This window comes from Aquarana catesbeiana, linkage group LG03 (genome assembly GCF_042186555.1).
Source record: "Aquarana catesbeiana isolate 2022-GZ linkage group LG03, ASM4218655v1, whole genome shotgun sequence".
Classification (NCBI taxonomy): Eukaryota; Metazoa; Chordata; class Amphibia; order Anura; family Ranidae; genus Aquarana; species Aquarana catesbeiana.
The window spans coordinates 571,469,769-571,482,811 of record NC_133326.1 but is presented as its reverse complement, the minus strand read 5'-3'; the positions used below and the strand labels follow the sequence as shown (position 1 = coordinate 571,482,811).

Genomic DNA, 13,043 nt, shown 5'->3' with positions numbered 1-13,043 from the left:
GCAGAGGTTGAAGAACTACCTTTTCATGGTGGAGTACCAGAAATGGCTCTTTGCAAGAAAGAGCTGACAATTCTGATAGTCTCCATGCAACAGTAATAGCATCCAAAAACACAACCACAAGGAAATTGAGATCCCATGGGGACAAAAGCAGCCTGACCAGAGGAAAAATATGAGTGAGAAGTTATTGGCCTCTAAAAAAAGACTGCCAAGCCTGAAATCTGACCATTGATTGTACTCAAGGTCAGTCGCATATCAGCTCCAGATTAAGGAAAAGCCAAAGTATGGCCCACAACATAGTTGCGAGGATGAAACTTCCTAGTCTCAAACCAGGCCACATATGATCTCCAGGCCCTGTGGTAAAACTTCCTAGAACTAGCCTTCCTGGTGCTTAAAAACATCCAGATAATTGCATCAGACACTCCCACAAGATTCTAGCCTCAATAGCCAAGTTGTCAAAGCCAGCGACAATAAAGAAAAATGGAGGATCGGACTTTGTGAAAGGAGATCTTGACGAGCTGGAAGAGACCAAGGATCGTCCACTGATATGTTCATAATGTTGAAATACAACATTTTTCCTGTGCCCCACAACCAACATAATGCCCTGATTACCTCCAGGTGGAGATACCATACCCCTGCGACCACTGCCAGCTGCTAGGGAAGTCCTCCTGCCAATTTTCTACCTCCGGAATGTGAACTGTGAACAGAATGGGGCCATGAAATTCCGACCAGGACAAGATGAGGTCCACCACTTCCTGGACTGCTCGACTTCTGGTGCCCCCTTGATGATTGATATATGCCACGGCCCTAGCATTGTTGGACTGAACCCTCACCGGAAGGCCCTGCAATTGATTTGACCAAAGCAGAACTAGGAGATCAACTTCACAGGAAAAGTCCTTAGGAGCAGTGATGAATATTACAGTGGTTCAGAGAGTGTTCATAGGTGATTCTAACGCATGTCACCATGTGCACCTTCCACTGGTCAATCCGATTCCACCACGTGAAAACACACTCCCCTCAGGGGGTTTAACTCACCAGAGCTATATAGAAAAAAAGGAAGTGAGAGAGAAAGAGAGAGTGTGTCTCACAAGCTGTGCAGCCAGTGTGAGCTCTGTGACCTACAGAGACACAGGCTGCTGACCCCCTCTGGTTGACCTACCTGGCACCCTTGCTCTGGAGAAGCCCAACCCCTGTATGGGACCAAAGAATAACTAGCTGAACCCTTATCATCTGTTAATCTCCTGGAATGGTGGTGACTGCAGTTTATCGCTCAGAGGTTTACTTCCCTTCCAGGCTTTTTTTCTATATAGCTCTGGTGAGTTTAACCCCCTGAGGGGAGTGTGTTTTCACGTGGTGGAATCGGATTGACCGGTGGAAGGTGTACATTGTGACATTCGTTAGGATCACCTATGAACACTCTCTGAACCACTGCAATATTCATTACTGCTTCTAAGGACTTTTGCTGTGAAGTTGGCCACACACTGATATAATTGCTCAACATTAGCGCTGTTTGTAGTATATGACTGTCACAGTTTGTTTTTGACTGTTTATATGTTTTTTATACTATTTTTGCATGTTTTATTTTTTTAAACGGCTGCTTAGTTAGGATTTAATCCCTTTGTTTGTATAAATAATTGGGTGATTTGGGTTCTTTTTACCCTGGTTCTGAATTACCAATTTGGTATCTTGGGAACGGTAACTATTTTCTCTGGCGCTGAGTGGTGTATTATAGGCCTTTTAATTATACACCTTTGCTTCTTTAGAACTAGGAGATTGCTTACAGTTCCAGAATATTGATAGGCAATGACCTTTCCTGTGGAGACCAAGTCACTTGCACTGATCCAGAACTCTTCCCCAACCTGTTGGGCTGACGTCTATTGTCAGCATCTTCTAAGAAATGGGGAGAAAATATTTTACTCCAACCTTAGAGGAGACATCCACTGGTCTAGGGACTGCAGATGCAAGATCCAGCGCTGAGCAGTTACAGTTGTGCTCAAAAGTTTACATACCCTGGCCGAATTTATGATTTCTTGGCCATTTTTCAGAAAATATGAATAATAACACAAAAACTTTTCTTTCACTCATGCTTAGTATTTGCCTGAAGCCATTTGTTATCAATCAACTGTGTTTACTCTTTTTAAATCATAATCACAACAGAAGCTACCCAAATGACCCTGATCAAAAGTTTACATACCCTGGTGATTTTGGCCTGATAATATGCACACAAGTTGACACAAAGGGGTTTGAATGGCTATTAAAGGTAACCATCCTCATCTGTGATCTGTTTGCTTGCAATTAGTGTGTGTGTGTATAAGGTCAATGAGTTTCTGGACTCCTGACAGACCCTTGCATCTTTCATCCAGTGCTGCACTGACGTTTCTGGATTCTGAGTCATAGGGAAAACAAAAGAATTGTCAAAGGATCTGCGGGAAAAGGTAGTTGAACTATATAAAACAGGAAAGGGATATAAAAAGATATCCAAGGAATTGAGAATGCCAATCAGCAGTGTTCAAACTCTAATCAAGAAGTGGAAAAATTAGGGGTTCTGTTGAAACCAAACCACGGTCAGGTAGACCAACTAAAATGTCAGCCACAACTGCCAGGAAAATTGTTCGGGATGCAAAGAAAAACCCACAAATAACTTCAGGTGAAATACAGGACTCTCTGAAAACATGTGGTGTGGCTGTTTCAAGATGCACAATAAGGAGACACTTGAAGAAAGATGGGCTGCATGGTCGAGTCGCCAGAAGAAAGCCATTACTACGCAAATGCCACAAAGTATTCAGCTTACAATACGCCAAACAGCACAGAGACAAGCCTCAAACCTTCTGGCACAAAGTCATTTGGAGTGATATGACCAAAAATTCGTTTTTTGGCTAAAACCATAAGCACTACATTTGGAGAGGAGTCAACAAGCCTATGATGAAAGGTACACCATTCCTACTGTGAAACACGGAGGTGGATCGCTGATGTTTTGGGGAAGTGTAAGCTACAAATGCAAAGGAAATTTGGTCAAATTGATGGCAAGATGAATCCAGTATGTTATCAAAAAATACTGGAGGAACATTTGCATTCATCAGCCAGGAAGCTGCGCATGGAACGTACTTGGACATTCCAACATGACAATGATCCAAAACACAAGTCCAAGCCGACCTGTCATATGCTACAGCAGAATAAAGTGAAGGTTCTGGAGTAGCCATCTCACTCTCCTGACCTCAATATCATTGAGCCACTCTGGGGAGATCTCAAATGTACAGTTCATGCAAAACAGCCCAAGAATTTACAGGAACTTTTGCCAAGAGGAATGGGCAGCTTTACCATCTGAGAAGATAAAGAGCCTCATCCACAAATACCACAAAATACTTTAAGCTGTCATTGATGTTAAAGGGGGCAATACACAGTATTAAGAACCGGGGTATGTAAACTTTTGATCAGTTTCTGTTGTGATTATGATTTAAAAAGAGTAAACACAGTTGATTGATAATAAATGGCTTCAGCCAAACACTAACCATGACTGAAGGAAAAGTTTTTGTGTTATCATTCATATTCTCTCAAAAATGGCCAAAAAATCATAAATTCTGCCAGGGTATGCAAACTTATGAGCACAACTGTACATTACAGGCAAACCCTGTGCCTTGTCATCTTAAACCAATGAGAGGTCCAGGTACCATTCTTCTGAGCAAATTTGCTGTAGCAATGAATCCGGATAATACCAATCTCCTGATCCCTGTTGGAATCTAGTAACATTCTGCAGAGATCTGCACAGCAGTGACCATCACCTTCAGACACTGGCAAAAAAAATGAGGTTCTTCCTGTTTTGGAGGGCTTATTTAGGAGATCACTTGCTGTCTTTTTGCCAGTGTCCATTAGGTGGTGCATAACCATTTGAAAAAGAAACAAAAGGCTGCTCTGTGTCCCATGATGCACAATAAATAAAGGTCATTTACTTTTATCAGCGTTGGGGAGACTTCCCACTTCCTATCCAATTGACCACACAGGAAGTGATGGAAATCCCCCAATGGGGTTCTCTTTCCCCACTCTATCAAAAAAAAAAATGTTTGGGCTGAAGATAAATTGTAGGTCTTCATTAAATATGGTGCAATCAAATATTTGTACCATTCAAGACAACCTTTATCAAGATTATAATTTCTATAAATAAATACCCTGTAAAATTGATTGTCCATGAAATTTGCAGACATCTTTTTTAAGATTTATTTTGTTTAAGATCTAATTTCCCAGACCAGGCTGGCCTGATTTTCTCGTGTGTGACGTTTTCTGGCAGTCCTGCACATGGCAGCTTGCACTGGAGAGGTTAAATATTAGTCATGGCAAGGTGCAGACATTATACGAATATGAATATAGATTCTTCTGAGCGATTCTGGGCTTGCACTGCTAGCATCAACCTCCACATGGCCTAGAAACACCAGCAAGGCTCTCCAGTCTTGTCCGGTGTACACCACAAACTTACCACATACGGAACTCTGCATTAATGACCTGAAAAAATAAAGATATAAAACACTGTTATTTAATTGTATCACTAAAAAAAATAATTCTTGAAGGATAAGAGCTGGCATGGGTGGCCTGAGCCCCTGGACCTACATCTCAGCTTATTTCCTTTGCCTGGGAAGGCCAGGTGCAGCTTATAGCTGCCCGTAGACATGGCTTTATGTGCGGTTTTACTCGGCAATACGCATAAAAATTCCTTTAGTATATGAGTGTATTCCAGGAATAGAACATTTTCTATCCTTGGCATACCCGTACACTATATGAGGGTTTACATGAGTACTGGCATATAATCAAATACAGCCATGCACATCCATTCATGTCTGTGGCTCTTTTCTGTATTTCTTTGCCCTGAAAAGAGGTGTCCCCCTTATGCTATGCAGTCATTGCGCACATATCATAGATTATTCCACATTGTGGACGGAACACTGTATATGTTGGGGCCTGACAGTAAAACCATTAAAGTGGTTGCAAACCTCAGACATGAAATAGGAACAAAGTATATCCCTCTATAGTATGCACTTGTCTCAGTTAAGAGTACTACTGTAGGTGCCATTTCTGTCTGCTGCTTCATTCACAGGTCACAGGGGAGGGATCACCAGCTGATTGACAGCCTTAGCTCTGCTCCTGTGAGCTGTGTGAAGGGGGCGTGTCCCTTCCCTCCAATCAGCTCTCAGAGTGTATCTTAAGCTCTCCGTCCCCTTTTTTCTAACAACTCAGACAAGCTTTATAAATTCTGGACCTTGAAAGGATGTAGAGAAGACTGCAGGTAAACAGGTACTACCTATGTAGTAGGATTTGTTTCATTGCCGTGTATCATCTGAGGATAGTCACTTCATTGGGTATATGTAAGGATTTACAACCACTTTAAACTATATGTAAAGCCAAAAAATATTTTTTAGATTTTGGATTGATTGGGAATGGTTAAGAAGCCTGTAGGGTTTTTTTTTAGTATCTGTAAGGCTTGGTCCACACTAGTGCTTCTGCATAATCAAGCATTTTCCAGTACAATTTTGTAGCAAATTTTTGTGAATTTATGATTCACTTTCATGCTTCATGCATTTTGTGTTTTGACCAATGATAGACACTATCTGCTGTGGCATCATTAGGTGTTATCTTTCTTTTATCTGCTTCCTCTGTGTTGTGTAGTGGCATGAAGGTATGCTATCTGACCAGTCATGCCCCTATGCAGTTTTTTTATATCAGCAGCCACAGCTACTACCAGAGTAAAAGGAGAAGAGGCGGAGAAGAGTAAGCATATATACTGGGTCTTTCCACTGATAAAACCCATTTAGGACATTTTCCTTTACTTCTTGTCCCAGTGACACAACAGGAAGTGAGAGAAAATAGCTTCAAAGTAAGTTGTCATTAGAACAGGTGTTCCCATTGGAACAATTCCCTCAATTTATATTTTCTTATCCCTGTGACAATTGTAAAATTTTGGACTTCCCATCACATTTTGTTCAAAAGACAGTATAGGCTGGGACTGATAGGGAAGATGCATCTTCCTGGTGGCCACACGCAAATCAACAAAAACCTTACGTGAGTTTTTAACTTTTCCATATACTATCCATAACTTTGTATTTGCTTGCACTTTTAGGAACCATTTACATTTCTGCGCTGCATTAATACACGTGCATTAACGCACATTATGCCACGTATTAACCTCTGTTTAGTTGGGGAAAGCTGATTTCCTTACCTGATTCTCTGCTCTGCTGTCTCCTCTGCGCTACTATACTGGTCCAAGCAATCTGTTCTTCTCTATGCTCTGGTGGTTGAAGGTCCTCTGATGTCATCACGACCAGTGCAGGGACCATAGCTCTCCAATCCAAGAGAGGATACCGAGGAATGGTCCATCTGCAGAGCATTGAGAGCACCATGAAGGAACTAAAGAACATTCAGCTCAGATGCTGCTGTAGTTCAAGAACAAAAATAGTGACAGCAAGTGCACAAAACTTGAGATTAGGTGAGCTCAAAGATGATTTTATTCTGCTTGGAGTTCTCCTTTACAGCAAACCTCAAGTGCAAATAAGCTAGTTGTGAGGCAACAGAAGGGCAGGCCAAAGTGACAATTTCCTATCTGAAGTTAATATTGCATTATAAAGGTCCATGGGTTTCAGGGCTCTGGTGGCACTCTGCAAGAAAGTTGAAATTGCGTGTAGGGGTCTTATTAGGATGGATTATTACATTTAAAGCCCATGCATGTCATGATCTTTGACTGATTTTTGTTGGAAATGCCCTAAAATACCCTTTTTTGCTCTCACACTGCAGGTTAAAGAGTGGGCATGTCTAACCAGTCACATTACAGAGTGTACAGGGACTAATTATGGTACCCTGAGTCTAATTCTGGCACAGTCTTATTTAACATTATGACGAGTGGCGGTGCGTCCATTAAGGGCGCATGGGCACTGCCCCCTTTCTCCAGCCACCCCCCTATCTGTATCATGGATAGATTCACGCATAGCATGGCGGGGGTGTTTTTTTGAAGCACCTGATTAGAGCCATAGGCTCTAATAAGGCTTCAAAAAAGGTGAACTTGGAGCACAAAGCATTGCGCTCGCAGTCCACCCAGGTGTGTTAGAAAAGCGAATTAATATTAAGCTTTTCTAACACTGAACCTCTCAGCCAGTCAGGAGGTGCGGGAATAATACCCATCACCTTATTGGCTGAAGGCACAAGCGATCCCATTGGCCGCCTAGCAGAAGGCAAGAAGAGATGCACGGAGGACACAGTAGCCGCCGCCTGACCCGCGCTACCCATCCCACAGCTTGCCGCCGTCACCCGCTGCCTGACCCACCACCACAATGGGGTAAGTGCCGGGCAGACAGTGAGCGGGCGGGTGGGCGGGAGTCACAGTTGGCTGCATATGATGGGCACAGTTGGCTGTATATGATGGGCACAGTGGCTGTATATGATGGGCACAGTGGCTGTATATGATGGGCACAGCTGGCTGCATATGATGGGAACAGTTGCCTGTATATGATGGGCACAGTTGGCTGTATATGATGTGCACAGTGGCTGCATACGATGGGCACAGTTGGCTGCATATGATGGGAACAGTGGCTGTATATGATGGGCACAGTTTGCTGTATCTGATGGGCACAGTTGGCTGTATGTGTTGGGCACAGCGGCTGCATATGATGGGCACAGTTGGCTGCATATTATGGGCACAGTGACTGTATATGATGGGCACAGTTGGCTGCATATGATGGGCACAGTTGGCTGCATATTATGGGCACAGTGACTGTATATGATGAGCACAGTGGCTGCATATGATGGGCACAGTTGGCTGTATATGATGGGCACAGTTGGCCGTATATGATGGGCACAGTGGCTGCATATGATGGGCACAGTTGGCTGCGTATGATGGGCACAGTTGGCTGTGTATGATGGGCACAGTTGGCTGCATATGATGGGCACAGTGGCTGCATATGATGGGCACAGTTGGCTGCATATGATGGCACAGTGAGGCTGCATTTGTTTGTTTCAGAATTTTTCAGTTCGTTTGTGCCCCCCCAAAACTGTTGAGCACCAGCCCCTACTGATTATGACCACCCTAACCCATCAAGGCATGAGCTCCACTAGACATCTGACAGTGCACTGTGGTATCTGACAACAAGTTCTCTGTAGCAGGTCCTTTCAGTCCTGTAAGTTGTGAAGTGGGGACTTCATGGATCAGACTTGTTTTTCCAGCACATCTCACAGATGCTAAATTGGATTGAGATCTGGAGAATTTGGAGGCCAAGTCAACTCCTTGAACTAGTTGTATTCCTAAAACCATTCTTGAATTTATAAGACCAGGCGACTTTCTGCCATTGCTCCGTGGTCCAGTACTGATGCCTTTCTATTGGAACCAGCATTAACTTTTTCAGCAATTTGAACTACAGTAGCTCCTCTGTTGGATCTGACTACACAGGCCAGCCTTGCCCACATGCATCAGTAAACCCTGGTCGCCCACAACCATTGCATCGGTTCACCGTTTAGCCTTCCCTGGATAACTTTTGGTAGTTCCTGACCACTGCAGACCAGGAACATCCCACAAGAGCTGCAGTTTTGGAGTTGCTCTGACCTAGTCGTCTAGCCATTACAATTTGGCCCTTGTCAAACTCAAGTTATGGCTGATTGGTGTATATACCCAGAACAACTGCTATAACAGGAAAAATAGGTAAGTCTGTAAACAGCGAGGTTGTTTTTAAAAATTATATCTGACAACAGATCAATTATTGTAACTTGCTTTAGACTTTATAAAGGCAGACTTATAAGTGAATATCCTATTTCAGGGGTAGGCAACCCCCGACACTGGTGCCACAAGTGGCACGCAAAGCCTATTTTGCCGGCACTCAACTCCCTCTCCATCAGCAGAGCAGTGCAGGGAAGTGTCAGTGAGAAACTATTGCATTTAAATTTCAGAATTCCCCACTCCGCACCTGCACTGAGGGGGAGGCACCGTGCCCCCACACATTGTAATAGATGGGAAACATTGTTTGGTTCTCTAACTTTGCTGTAGCTGCGATCGTCAGATTTTGTGATGGGGAAGAGATTGGGTGCAGTTCTGCTGGGGGGGGCGGTCCCTGTTTCCAGGAGGAGGAGGACTGTCTTGGCCACTGCTAAAGCCAATCACAGTCCTGCTAGCCCCGTCCACCATCTGGAGAAAGATGACTCACTTGGTTTCCACTACCAATCTCAGAAAGAAGGGATTTCACTGTAATTGAGAAAACCACAATAAGGTGACAGTTTGTGGAATTACTGTTAAGCTTCTGGGAACTTTATTTAAAATTATTCCTGAACCTTTGCGTCACTTACTACTGAACCCCGGCACTCTGTGTCTCTTTAAGCCACAGCCAGTATTCAGCGCAATGAAAATCACACCCAACCACTTTTTCTCAGCTGCTGGGGCCCAACTTATGATCCTGCACACAGGCCCACTGCTTTCAGAAAATGCCCCTGACCTGAGCTCATCATTGCGCATCCATTCCATATGCTTGTATGTGACATCACATACATCACATACAAGCACGAGGGCTGGATGCGAGAGGTAGATCAGCAGGATAAGTGTGCCAGGACAGGTGGATTGGTCTCATTTCTGCTTCCTTTCACCACTCTGCATATCACGCATATCATAGATGAGAAGAGGGTACATGAGCAGGAGGTACAGCGGTGGGAAAATGAGCAGGAGGGGTTCAGAGGTGGAACAGAAGAGCAGGAGGGTACATTGGTGGGGCAGATGTGCAGGGAGGTACAGTGGTGGAAGAGATGAGAAGGGGGTTCAGCAGTGGGACAGAAGAACAGGGGGGTACAGTGATGGGTCAGATGGGCAGGGGGGTTCAGTGTTGGGCCAGATAAGCAGGGGGTAGAGCAGTGGGGCACATGTGAAAGGAGGTGTATTGGTGTGGTAGATGAGCAGGGGGTTACAGTGGTGGGGCAGGAGAGCAGGGGGAACAGAGGTGGGGCGGGAGAGCATGGGGGTACAGAGATGAGACAGATGTGCAGGAGGTACATTGGTGGGGCAGATGAGAAAGCAGGTTACAGTGGTGCAGTAGATGGGTTCAGTGTTAGGACAGATGAGAAGGTGATTCAGTAGTGAGACAGAAGAGCATGGGGTATCGGCGGTGGAGCAGATGTGTAGGGAGGTACAGTGGTGGGGCAGATGAGTAGGGGGGGTTACAGTGGTGGAACAGAATAGCAAGGGGGTACAGTGGTGGGGTAGATGTGCAGGAGGTACAGTGGTGGGAGGAATGAGAAGGGGGTTCAGTGGTGGGACAGAAAAGCAGGGGGGGTACATTGATGGGCAGATGAGCAGGGGTGATCAGTGTTGGGCCAGATGAGAAGGGGGTTACAGTGGTGGGAAAGATGAGCAGTGGGGGTTCAGTGTTGGGGCAGAGAAGAAAGGAGGTACATTGGTGGGACAGATGAGCAGGGGGTTACAGCGGTGGGGCAGAGGATCAGGGGTACAGAGGTGGGGTGGATGTGCAGAGGGGTGCAGAGGAGAAAGGCGGTACATCGGTTGAACACATGAGCAGGGGGTAACAGTGGTGGGGCAGAAGAGAAGGGGGAACTGAGGTGGGACAGATGTGCAGGAGTTACAGTTGTGGGGTAGATGAGAAAGGGGGTTACAGTGGTGGGGCAAATGAGCAGATAAGTTCAGTGTTAGGACAGATGAGAAGATGGTTCAGTGGTGGAGCAGATGTGCATGGAGGTACAGTGGTGGGAAAGATGAGCAGGGGGGTACAGAGGTGGGGCAGATGTGCAGGGGGTTACAGTGGTGAGGCAGATGAGAAAGGGGCTACATTGGTGTGGCAGACAGATGAGTAGGGTGGTACAGTGGTGGGACAGAAGAGCAGGGTGGGGCAGATGTACAGGGGGTTACAGTGGTGGGACAGATGAGCAGGGGGGTACAGAGGTGGGGCAGATGTGCAGGGTAGAACAGTGGTGGAGCAGATGTGCAGGGGGTTACAGTGGTGGGGCAGATGAGAAAGGGGGTACATTGGTGTGGCAGATGAGCAGTGTGGTACAGTGGCGGGGCAGATGTACAGGGGGTTACAATGGCGGGGCAGATGTTCAGGGGGTTACAGTGGTGGGGCAGATGAGCAGCGGGTTACAATGGTGGAGCAGATGAGCAGGAGTTTACAGTGGTGGGACAGAAGAGCAGGGTGGGGCAGATGTACAGGGGGTTACAGTGGTGGAACAGATGAGCAGGGGGGTACAGATGTGGGGCAGATGAGCAGGGTAGTACAGTGATGGGGCAGATGAGAAAGGGGGTACACTGGTGTGGCAGATGCGCAGGGTGGTACAGTGGCGGGCAGATGTACAGGGGGTTACAGTGGTGGGGCAGATGTACAGGGGGTTACAATGGTGGAGCAGATGAGCAGGGGGGTACAGAGGTGGGGCAGATGAGCAGGGCAGTACAGTGGTGGGGCACATGAGCAGGGGGGTACAATGGTGGAGCAGATGAGCAGGGGGGTACAGAGGGGGGGCAGATGAGCAGGGGGTTACAGTGGTGGAGCAGATGAGCAGGGGGGTACAGAGGTGGGGCAGATGTACAGTGGTGGGGCAGATGAGCAGGCGGGTACAGTGATAAAACAGTGGTGAGATGTGAAGGTGCATGAATTGGGGCTCATCTGAGGTGTGGAGTTGCAGGAATTGGGGCTGATCTGAGGCGTGAGAGTGCAGGATGTTAATTTCTTACTAAAGTAGTTTACAGCATTTACTTTATAAAAAATCCTTTTCGTGATTGAGAATGTGAAGTTGACATTTTTTTGTTATAAAATCGGCACGCACAATTTCTTTGAAGACATTCTTTGGCACACTGTGCTCAAAAGGTTGCCTACCCCTGACCAGTTTGTTGCTATTTGTCATCACACCTTTTTGTGTGAACAATACCAGAGCAGACCTAGAGTAATCACCCATGCAAATAAATCATTTAATTATTCAAAAATGACAATGAAGGCCATGTGGTTTATTGGCTGCCCAGCATGTTGGACAGGTGCAGATATTTCATACAATTCATCTAACCATTGTCATTGAGATCACAGATGTGTCATTTTTTATTACTTGGGAAACACAGCAATATGGAATACATGGAGGTGTGCACCAACACATGCACCAACAGGTGTGCATAGTACTCTGCAACACTGGAACAATGGTGGCACTGTAAAGAAGAAACTCCAAGTAAGCAGCTAAATACACAGTTGAAATGCAAACATGGGAGTTGTCTTACTTCCCAACTGGTTTAATGATGCCCAATTTCCACAACCCACTTGCTGTTAGTCCCTAGCTTTAAGGACCCCCCCTGGGGACATGTCATCATGCCAGCTTGGGCTTACAGTACTGATGCATAGAGAAGCACTTACATGTTATTACGCAAACACTGTAGAAATATGGACCACCAGGCCCAAACACTTAAGAGGCAACATGGAGTTTCCAGAAGAAATAGACCCCTGGCTCTGACAGACAAATATACAGTCATTGGGGACACCATGAGGGGGTGTATCAATTTTGTGGTTAGTGGGTGTGGTTGCCCTAACAAGAAAACCTGTCACTTTTCCCTGACATACATACAGTACTAACTGAATAAATACAAAGGGAGTGCTTGTCATCTTCCCCACCTCTTCTCCGTAGACCAGGGGTGCCCAATCTTTTGAAGAGCAAGGGCAACTTGGTAACCGGTCGCAGGCCACAATGGGTGGAGCGGGCGGATGACAGGTCCATGTCCACTCTGTATATGCAGAGCGGACATGGACACGGCCCACTCTACTCTATGGGCCCTCCATTTCGATCCACCCAGATGGAAGGGGACGGATCCTCTCCTGTTTATGTTAGCGGATCGCACAAGTCAGTTTACGTCTGCTGCTCCATAGACGTGAATGGAGGATACAATTGGGTCGGACTGATAGTGAGAAAGGGACCTGAGGCTGCTTTCACACTGATGCGCTGCGGTTTACCCAAACTGCAGGAGCAAGGCAGTGCACCTGTGGCTTTCCAGTGGGTTAGCTGAACTTTGCCATAGACTTCTATTATATCCTGCAAGTGTGGTGCACGTTCTG

The 13,043-nt window shown here is 45.8% G+C and overlaps 1 long non-coding RNA gene across 1 annotated transcript in view; it reads right to left on the bottom strand.

Annotated features, from left to right (window-relative positions):
- The window catches only part of LOC141132915 (uncharacterized), a 98,324-nt gene that overhangs the window by 21,688 nt on the left and 63,593 nt on the right, over positions 1-13,043 (bottom strand). Inside the window, exons 4-5 of the long non-coding RNA XR_012242983.1 lie at positions 6,200-6,357; positions 4,466-4,491 (exon numbers count right to left, since the gene is read on the bottom strand). This is a non-coding gene — a long non-coding RNA (uncharacterized lncRNA). The remainder of the gene's footprint in view (positions 1-4,465; positions 4,492-6,199; positions 6,358-13,043) is intronic.